This window comes from Orcinus orca, chromosome 15 (assembly GCF_937001465.1).
Source record: "Orcinus orca chromosome 15, mOrcOrc1.1, whole genome shotgun sequence".
Taxonomy (NCBI): Eukaryota; Metazoa; Chordata; class Mammalia; order Artiodactyla; family Delphinidae; genus Orcinus; species Orcinus orca.
In genome coordinates this window covers 685,893-695,819 of record NC_064573.1, presented here as the reverse complement: position 1 = coordinate 695,819, position 9,927 = coordinate 685,893, and the positions used below count along the sequence as shown (strand labels likewise).

General features: G+C 58.1%; 1 long non-coding RNA gene across 1 annotated transcript; it reads left to right on the top strand.

The window, feature by feature from the left end:
- Positions 1-2,462: 2,462 nt before the first annotated feature.
- On the top strand, positions 2,463-4,930 carry LOC117196673 (uncharacterized). Its single transcript, XR_004476959.2, has 2 exons — positions 2,463-2,732; positions 2,933-4,930. It is a non-coding gene; the product is annotated as an uncharacterized LOC117196673 (long non-coding RNA).
- The last annotated feature ends 4,997 nt before the right edge of the window (positions 4,931-9,927 follow it).

Genomic DNA, 9,927 nt, shown 5'->3' with positions numbered 1-9,927 from the left:
AAGGAAGTTCAGAAAACGGAGGGCAGGATACCATCAAAGAAACCATGCAAGGTGCTTCCATGGATGGAGGCGTTTCGTTTCCAGACTGAAAGGACCAAGTTCCTGGCCCTGTGAGTAAAGCACGCCTGCTTGGAGACCCCCCCTCGGGACATTTTGGAGTTGAGAACTCTGAGATAAAGACCCCAGGAGCTTCCAGAGAGAACGTGCGACTTCCAGAGGGTCAGGAACGGGAAAGACACTGGAATCTTAAATAGCAACACGGAACCCAGGAGACGGTGAGAAATGCTTTACTGTTCGTTCGGGAAGATAATTTCCTACCCTTTTAGGAGCTGCTTTAGCGACCAAGCATGAAAGAAGAGATGTTTTCAGACAGGTATGGAGGCTCCTAGAGGATGTGCGCCAGCAACCTGAGAGCGTAAACCATCAACAGGAAGCCTGGGGCCAGGAACCACGGCGCCAGCACAGGTGGGAAGCTGAGGACTCCGAGGACCACGGGAGAGGGTGTCCTGGGTGACAGTTTTCCAGTGGCCAGATTCACGTGTGAGAGCAGAGGGTACAGGTGGGTACCCCCAGGGAAAACCTGGAACCGGTACAAAGTCTGGTGTGTCTTGCTGTCCAGGGAGATTGGCGCCAGGGACACAGGCCTGTCTCCTGCGGTTTCACTGTCCTAAGCACGTGGCCCTCCTCTGTGGTCTAACCCCTGCTGCCAAGCCCACCGCCCTTCCCGCCCACTCAAGGGCAGACCTGCTGTGAAGGAACCTTGGAGATTTACCCACATGCCCCTCGACAGTTTGCTACAAAAGGCATCTCGAGGAAATTGGAGGAAGTGGGATATTGAGGGTGACTCTTACCTTAGCTGGGTATGAAAGTGGTGTTGGGGTGACTTTAGGAACAAGCCCTCACCTGTAAGAGGCACAAGCTGAAGTATTTATGGATGAAACGACATGATGTCCGAGATTTGTTTCAGACTCCAAGTGTATTTATTCATATTATGTAAACATGTTCAGTTTAAAAGTAAGTTTTTAAAAAGTCGTAGCACGTGTCTTGTCTCGTCTAGAAGAGGAGGGTGGCGATGCCAGGGAGGTGGCGGCCGTGCTGCCCGTCCGGGTGTTCCCCGTGGCATCCATGTGGACGTAAGAAAGCCACCCCCGGGGTGAGTCACCTACTCCAAGTGCGAGGAGGCAGGGAGGGCGTGTGTGAGGCCTCAGAGGTGAGGGTTCAACGCCCCGAACCTTCACCTTCCATAGTAGGACGTCAGCGGATGACACCTAAGTCTGAAAAATCTTAAATTGGCAGTGAAACACGTTTTTCAAAAATTGGAGGTAGAAATGAAAAGCAAGTGGAAAGAAATGGAATGGGGGCCTTTGGGGGGCGAGAGGCGGGGTGTGATGCTGTTCCCTTGTTGCCCTGCAAATATAAGAATACGCCTACATTTAAAGGAATTTGTTAACTTTAGTAAAAGTAACCAGTGCGGTGATCAACAACAGAGAGGGGCCGAAGCCAGGGGGCCTCGCTGCGCACCAAGGAGAGAAATGAACATCGCACAGGGGTGCACCAGCGCCCAGGCCTCCCTGTGTGGGAGGGCCGGGTGGGACCCCCCCGCCCTGCAGGGCACAGGCTCCACACAGCGGGCCCTTCCGCCGAGCCCACTCCCTGCTGACCTTGAGGCCGGAGCTCCCCGAAGACCGGGCTGGTGCCGGGGGACGGCTGCCCTCGGGAGGGGCCCGGGTGACGGGTCCCCGCCCTATAACGCTCTGCCCCACCGGCCTGCCTCGAGAAGGAGCCTCTGCCTTCTGCTCTCCGGGCAGCAGAGCTCTCCAGCCACCCGGGCTGAGCTGCCGGATTCCTGGGTGGACAGGAAACGGAAAGCTTTAACCCTAAATGGTTAGGATTTCAAAATAGGGCAAACAATTAAACTAAATTGCAGACCTAATGGCTTCACTTAAAATGTTAAAGCAAAAGCGACTCCGTGTTTACCTGGGAGGCATGGTACGTCCGACAGCATAGCTCTGTCCTGATTTCTCACAGGGAAGGGCTCTACCCTGCAGACCGCTTGTGCAGAACACTGTGAAGTGAAGTTCTTGATGTCTGTTAGGTCAAGAAGTATTTTTAAATGGCGCAAACGGCCACTGTGGGGAGTTCCTCACCCCTCTGTCTGCCTTTGGCCCCCAAAACAAACAGCCCCCGCCGACGAGGGAAGAGCGAGGGGTGGCCAAATGCCGCGTGGGCCCCGGAGGACTCCCGGCCCGGACGCGGCCACGGGGCCCAGAGGCCTGGGTGCGAGCGCCGGAGGGCGTGACTCAGGCCTCCTGTTCTCGGGCCCGGGTCCACGCGCCGGCGGCGAGGCTGGCCCTGCACAGGCCTGTGCCCGGCGGGCGGCGAGGTGGCCGCGGGGACGCTGCTGACCCGCGGAGGGCAGGGCCTGCGGGGACGGGGCCCAGAGGCCGAGAAGGGAGCACCTTCTGGAGGAATCCAAAGGGCACAGGCTAGAGTCGGCCGCGACCGGGCAGCCCTTGGGAGCAGCTGGGAAACCGCACTCAGAAGTGCAAAGACGGTGGAGACCCCGCTTCTTAACCACTCGCCCTGCATTCTGCAGTTCACCCCCAGATCGACCTTCACTCAGAGCTGCCAGACAGCTGTTCAAAAGGCGAGGGTGGAGCCCCGCCCGGCCCGGCCGCCCGAGGCTGCACGGGGGCTGCAGCAGGAGGGCACCGAGGCGCCCGGCACGTGGGGTGAGCCCATCCCTTGTCTCTGACGTCACTTGTTTTCAGGTGTCCCGAGTTAACTGGCAGAAAGAAATATGAGAGAGAGAGGGAGAGGGAGAGAGAGAGAAGGGGAGGAAGAGAGGGAGGGAGAGGGCGGTGAAGACATGGTCGTAAGTCTGGGATCTGCTTTTGTTGTTTTTATCGGTGCTTCTATTTCATATTTTCAGTTTGGAAAATACTCTTTTATGCGTTCCAGGCACCTCAGTGCTGGCTGAGAGATAATGATAATGCAAAAAGCTTAAAAAAAACAAAAAAAAAGGAACATCCTTCTCAGATCCCGGAGAGCAAATCCTAGCAAACTTGCGCCGGGCCTTCCGTCACATCGAATCGAAATGGTTTGCTTGAGCCGCCCCCGCGGCAGTTCCCTCCTGGCCTCTTCCGCGGGTGTGGACGTGCTGAGAGCATCCTGACTCCCGGAGAAGCTAGCTGCCCTGCTGCGGCTCTGTTCTTCCCGACGCCGTCCAGGGGGCAACGTCTGCCAGGAGCCCTTTGGGGAGGCTCCGGGGGAAAGCGCCCTTCGCGTGGAACAATTTGGGTGAAAGGGCTCAAATGAACGGGAGTGGAAAAGCGTAAGAATGTGACAAACTGGGGCGCGCCCTTCGCAGATGGGGAGAAACACGCAGCGGCACATCTGTCGAATGTGGGCACCGGGGCTCTCGAGGGAGCGAGGTCGCGGGAACACAGCGCTCCTTGTTCGCAGGTGGGATCTGAGGATCCCGGACCTAGACTGGGAGGCCTTTTACACGCGGCTGTGGTTTCCGTCCTGCCTTGCCATGAAAAGGCCATTTTTGCCAAGCTGTGTAAGTCTGTGTGTGCGGTGGGTATGCGTGGCTCACAGATGCCAGGCCTGAATAGGTGGGTTTTAATTCGCTCCAGCTGCGCGGGCCGGGCCTCTCCCCCACTGCGGACGGTGAATAAAGTGATGCGGCGGCAGGTGGGGGGGTGAGGACACCCCTTTGAAGCAGCTGCAAGCCATTCAGTCACATAAACTGAAACGAGAAGAGGGTGATAATCCAAGCCTGCGAGTCAGCCTTCTTCCACTGCTGTGTTCACACAGCTCGGAGAGACAGCGCCCAACAAAGCCGCCCCTGGGCCCCGGCCGCTGCCAGGAGGGGGAAAGGCAGTCACTGTAAGCCCAGGTATTTGGTGAGCTGGAGGCCGGCTGGGGGGATGTGGGCGCCAGCAGCACCGCCAGCTGGCGGGCGCTCTCAGCGGCCGCGACCCCACCACTGCGTCCTGGAATCCAGCTTCCCTGGACGCCCCTGTGGCCGGGGAGGGGGTCTCGTCACCGAGGGGCCCAGCCCCCAAGGCCGGGCAGGAGGGGACTCCCCCAGACGGCCTACTGGGCAGCCTGCCCGCCCAAAGGATTGCCAAGGGCAGGTTCTCCCGTGAGCTGAGAGGCGGCCAGACAGAGAGTGGGAGAGGGCGGGACCCGGAACGTCCAGGGAAAGTGACAACCGAGGACTCCCAGACCAGCCTGCAGCGGAGGGGCGAGCACCCGTGCACGCGGCCTGGACAAGCCCCCGCCTGCCCCTCCCCTTTCCACATCCCAAGTCTGGTCAACTCCAGCGTCCCTACGGGACCGCGGGGAGGCCTGGCGCTGAGCGCATTGGTCCACACTCCTGGCCACACGCTCCCCTTCTGTCCACGGAATGTTGGCCTGCGGGCTCACTCCAGGGGTGGTGAGGCCCAGTCATGCAGGGTGGGGCTTTGAAGGATGTTGAGGAGTTTGCAGCGGGAGAAGCATTCCCCAGCATGACATGTGAAAGTACCAAGTGATTAAGCATCGGGCTTCTTCTAGAAATAACGAGACCCTCCATGGCTGGAGAGCACAGTGTCTGAAGCGGGGTGAGAATGAAGCAGAAACTCAGCCTGGGACCCCGGCCTCTTCCCTGGGTGCCCTCATCTGTGCGTGCACAGCTGGGCCACATGTGAGCCTGGTCTCTGGAGGCTTCGAGAACGGCCTCGGAGCAGCAGCGCGGGGCAGTCTTCCCAGGTCTGGCGGGGCTGCTGGCGTCTGGTTGTGGGGTCGTGAGGTGGGCACAGCTCTGGCTGAGGGTCCCGGCTGCACCTTGCCCAGGTGGGCATCCCTGGGGCATCCCTGGTGATTCTGTTTTCAATCTCTTTCTGCCTAAAGTCATTAAAGTCATTTTGCTTCCGACTTAGCCATGGGCCGCCAGGCTCGTTGGGGGAGGGGCCAGGCCAGACGCCGGGCCTGCGGTATGTACCGAGGCTGCTGCCGGCCCGGTAGGCGCTCGATACACACTTGCGGGGAGAAAATAGATGGGACGGTCTCCGTATTGCTGCAGCAGGAGTGTGGACTAGAGCAGGGCGCCCGGGACGCTGAGACCAGGGAGAAAACCTAGAAACTGGCAGAAAACCCCTAGAGGGGCCGGGTCCGCTCCGGCCGGGGGATGGAGAGGCGCTGGCGGGATGCGACACAAAGTGGGGGTCAGGGGTGCTCCAAGTGGGGCAGCCGCCCAACAGCAGCGGAGTGCACAGGATGGACCCCGCACCTGTGGGACGTGCTTTCAGGTGGGGCGCTCCTGGGAGGGAGACCCAGGAGGGGCGTCTGGAAGGATGAGCGTCTTCCTGGATGTGTCCGGTTCTGAATTCCTGGCTGCGACAGCCTTCAGGAACCCCTCTGGTTCCTGCCGCCTTCACCCAAATGAACGGGGGAGCATGAGAGAGTCGGAGCTGGGGTACCTCGAGGGCTGATGGGGGAGACCCCGTCCCTCCCCCAGGGCTTGCTTCCTGAAGTTTGCACTTAAGCCCCCAGGAAGGCAGCCAATTAAAGATCTATTTGGGTAAATAGCTTTCTATTCGAAAAATGCAGATGTGTGTGGACTATTAAAAGGCCATCAGTCACTCACACTTTAGTGTGAATAAGGCCAGGGAGCTACCGTGCTGTCTGAGATCTGGGAGGGGCTCGGCTGAAGGGGTCAGGCCCGGGTCAGGCAGGGCCCCATGGGGCTTAGGGCCTGGGGCCCGGGTCAGGCAGGGCCCCATGGGGCTTAGGGCCTGGGGCCTCCACCCTCAGGGGGCACCCAGGCTGCCTTGGGAGCAGCCCGAGCTCTGGGAAGCAAGTGAGGTTTGGAACCAAGAAGCTTTAGCTGGAGAACTTCCTGTTCATGTTTAGAAAGGATCCGTCACAATCCCAGCACCTCCATAGAAACAGCGTCCACAGACACGGGCGCACAGGACCTGTGAGCGGCTCTGGGGACGGCCTGAGAATGAGTTCGTGGACTTTCTCGCCAAAGCGCAGCGCACGCTCACACACGCACGCACGCCTGCGCCCCGGCCCCTGAGCCACGCTGCTGGTCCCGGGACCCCTCTTTCCCACCTTGGTAGGGGTGGAGTCCCAGGAGTGGAGGTAGTGCTGACCTGTTTTCACTTTGATTCAACCTGGCGCCAGGATTGTTTTAGCCTCTGTCCTTTTCCTCAGCAAATGTTCTTTATTAAGAGAAGTGTAACTGAAAGCACTAAGCAGAGACCGAGGAAATGGTCCGTTGGGCGGTTGAGGCGGCAGCGCCCTGGAGCCCCGGCCATCAGCCTCCCGCCGCTGCCTCCTGGGCTTGGAGGCCTGCGCAGCCACACCCGCTGCTGTTTGTGGCAGATCTTTCGTCACCGCGCAAGGAGCCTGGAGCAACAGAGTCCGGAGGAAAAAAGCAAAATACAGACCTTCCCTTCAGAGCACCTTGGACGAGGGGCCTGTCTCCGAGCCTTTCTTCCTGCAGCCGAGGGGCCGTGAGCCCACAGGAGCCACGTTTCCCTGTCTGACCCTCGTGTGCGCGTCCATGACCAACCATCACAACGGCGTGGCTGAAAACAACAGAAACGTATTCCTCCTGGCCTGGAGGCCGTCAGTCTGCCAGAGGCTCTGGGGAGGGTCCTTCCTGCCTCCCAGCTTACGTGGGCCCCGGGCGCCCCTCAGCTCACGGCCGCGTCCCCCTCTGCCTCGGTGGTCTCGGGACATCATCCCTGGGCCTCGAGGATGGTCACCTCTGCAAGCACCCTATTCCCAAGCAGGGCCCCGTTCACAGGTCCCGGGGTTAGGGCTTCGACGTATCTTTCTGGGGACACGATCCGACCCGTGACTCCCGTTTTCCCTGTCTACCGTGTTTTCCTGCTAAATCAGCCACAGGAGAATCCCATTCCCCACTCGGAGCAGGGGGTCTGAGGCTCGGCCCTCCGAGGGCCCAGCGGTCCTCACCCCGGGAGCTGCTAGAGCCCCTCGCCCCCTGCAGCCAGGCCCAGGCTTGCAGGCACCCGGGCTCTCGGGGAGTCTGCCGACCCCCTCCTGCTGCTGGTGCCGCCCCATCCCCTGACACCGCCCCTACACTTAGCGATGAGGAACCTGGGGCCCGCGGCTGGGTCGGGGGTGTGAACCAGTCTGCAGGGCTCAGGAGCCCACCTTGCTCTCCACACTCACGTCCAGGTCTCGTCCTGGGAGCTGGGGGCACAGTAAGACCTGCCGGAGTCCCCGCAGACGTCGCCTACCTTCCCAGGCCTCCCTCTGGCCTGCGGGGACCACCCTGCGGCCCGGAGTCCACCTCCTGCCTCTAGGACAGTGGGACTCTGGGGTCACCGTCACCCACAACGGGCTGTTCACAGGCCGGGGGCCCGTCCAGCCCTGGTCTCGGAGCCCAGGCTCCTGGTGTGGAAGTGCCCACTTTGTACACAAACCGAACGGACAGAACTGCAAGCCTGTGTGTTCTGGCTCTCCGCTTGGCCCTGGGATGGGACAAGCTGGCCGCGCCTGCGAGGGCGGGAGTGGCGGGCGGCGGCTCCTGGGCTCGGGGAGATCAGGCTCGGCAGGAAGCAGGGCCCGCTCTCCTCACCCGGCTCAGCTCCCTCTCAGCATATAATGACTTTTCCAGGGAGCCCAAGTCTGTCGTCTTCTGTGGATTCGCTGCTCCCGGGCACTGCCCGGCCTGGGCAGAGGCCCTAGCCCAGGGCCACCGCGGGAGGCGTGGACGGCTGCAGAAGGTGCAGGCAGGGAGCACCGGGTGTCCTCCACGTCTGAGGACGCCCTGTGCCGGGAGCTGGTCCTGGGCGGGCGCTGAGGGGCCGGCGGGATCCCACCTTCACCAGGGTGGCCCCTGCGCTCCTGGCCTCGGCCTCTGGGCCCTTGTGCTTCCTGCTCCCCCAGCCCTGGCTCTGGCCCCCCGCTCACCTGGCCCTCCAGGGACCAGCTCACAGAAGACAAGCCCTTCACAGTTCAAGAGCCTTCCTCAAAATTTCCAAAGGAGTTCTGTATTTTGGATAATGTCAGTTTCTTTCAAATAACTCATATCAACAAAAACACACAATGGGGCTTCCCTGGTGGCACAGTGGTTGGGAGTCCACCTGCCGATGCAGGGGACACGGGTTCGTGCCCCGGTCCGGGAGGATCCCACATGCCGCGGAGCGGCTGGGCCCGTGAGCCATGGCCGCTGAGCCTGTGCGTCCAGAGCCTGTGCTCCGCAACGGGAGAGGCCACAGCAGTGAGAGGCCCGGGTACCGCAAAAAACAAATAAACAAACAAACAAACAAAAACACACAATGATGTTACTGGAAAAGGCAGGCAGAATTATGAAATTTTTGCACCTGCAAAACCCTGCAGAGCCTGACACTTATGTCTTCCCAGTGCAGTAAATACGTCAACAAGAAGCCCAAGGAGTAACTGCTATTTTTGCACAGGTTATTTCCCACGCCCCCATCTAAAAAAATTGTTTCAAAATACACATCACATAAAACTTACCACCACGACCATTTTTGGAGCACACTTCAGTGGTATTAAGCACATTCACGTTGCTGTGCGGCCGTCACCACCATGAGTCCCCATAACTCTTTTCATCTCATAAAACTGAAGCTCTGCCCCCGCTAAGCACTCGCTCCCAGCCCTTCCCCCAGCCCTGGTGCTACCGTTCTACCTTCTGTCCATGAACTGGGCGACAGGTGGAATCCCGCACAGGTGGGGCCATCAGGGTGCGCGCCTGTGTCTGGCTTATCTCACCCGGGTTCACCCATGCTGTGGCCTGAGTCAGGATCCCCTCCTCCGCTTAGGTTGGACACTATTCCATTGTGTCTATCACCACATTGTGTTTATCCACTCCTCTGTCCGTGGACACTTGGGTTGCTTCCACGTTTTAGCTATTGTGAATAATGCTGCCGTGAACGTGGCTGTGCAATATATGTTCAAGACCCTGCTTTCAATTCTTCTGAGTATAAACCCAGACGTGAAATTGCTGGGTCATATGGTAATTCTCTGTTTAATTTTTTGGGGAACTGCCGTGCTGTGTGCACAGCAGCTGCGCCATTTTACATTCCCGCCAACAGCATACAAGGGTTCCAGTTTCTCCACACCCCTGCCAGCACCTGTTTTCTCGTTTGGGGATGATAGCCATTCTGATGGGTATGAAGTGGTGTCTCATCGTGGGTTTGATTTGAACTTCCCTGATTAGCGATGCTGAGCAGCTTTTCATGTGCTTAGCGGCCATTCGTGTGTCTTCCTCGGAGAAACATCCATTCAAGCCCTTTGCCCATTTTTGAATCCAGTTGTTTGGTTTTTGATGGTGAAGGTTTAGGAGTTCTCTATAAATTCTGGACACTAACTCTTTATCAGATGTATGATTTGTAAATATTTTCTCCCGTTCAGTGGATTGTATTTTTACTCTGTTGATATTGTCTTTTGATGCACAAAATTTTTAAATTTTCATGAAGCTCAATTTGTCAATTTTTGTCTTTTGTTACCTGTGCCTTGGGGGTCACATCCAAGAAATCACTGCCAGGCCCAATGTCATGAAGCTTTTGTCCTATGTTTTTGTCCAAGAGTTTTGTAATTTTAAGTCTTACATTTAGGTCTTTGATCCATTTTCTGTTAATTTTTTGTATATGGTGTGAGGTAGGGGTTCAGCTTCATTCTTTTGCATGTGGATATCCAGTTTTCCCAGCACCATTTGTTGAAAAGACTATCCTTCCCCACGGAATAGTCTCAGTATCCTTGTCAAAAAGCATCCGACCTCACACGTCAGCGTTTATTTATGCGCTCTCGATTCCGTTCCTTTGGTCCACATGTCTGTCTTTGTGCCAGGACCACCCTGTTTTGACGACTGTAGCTTTGGGATACATTTTGGAATCAGGACGTTACACAAGTCATTTTTTAAGCTATGGTGGAACT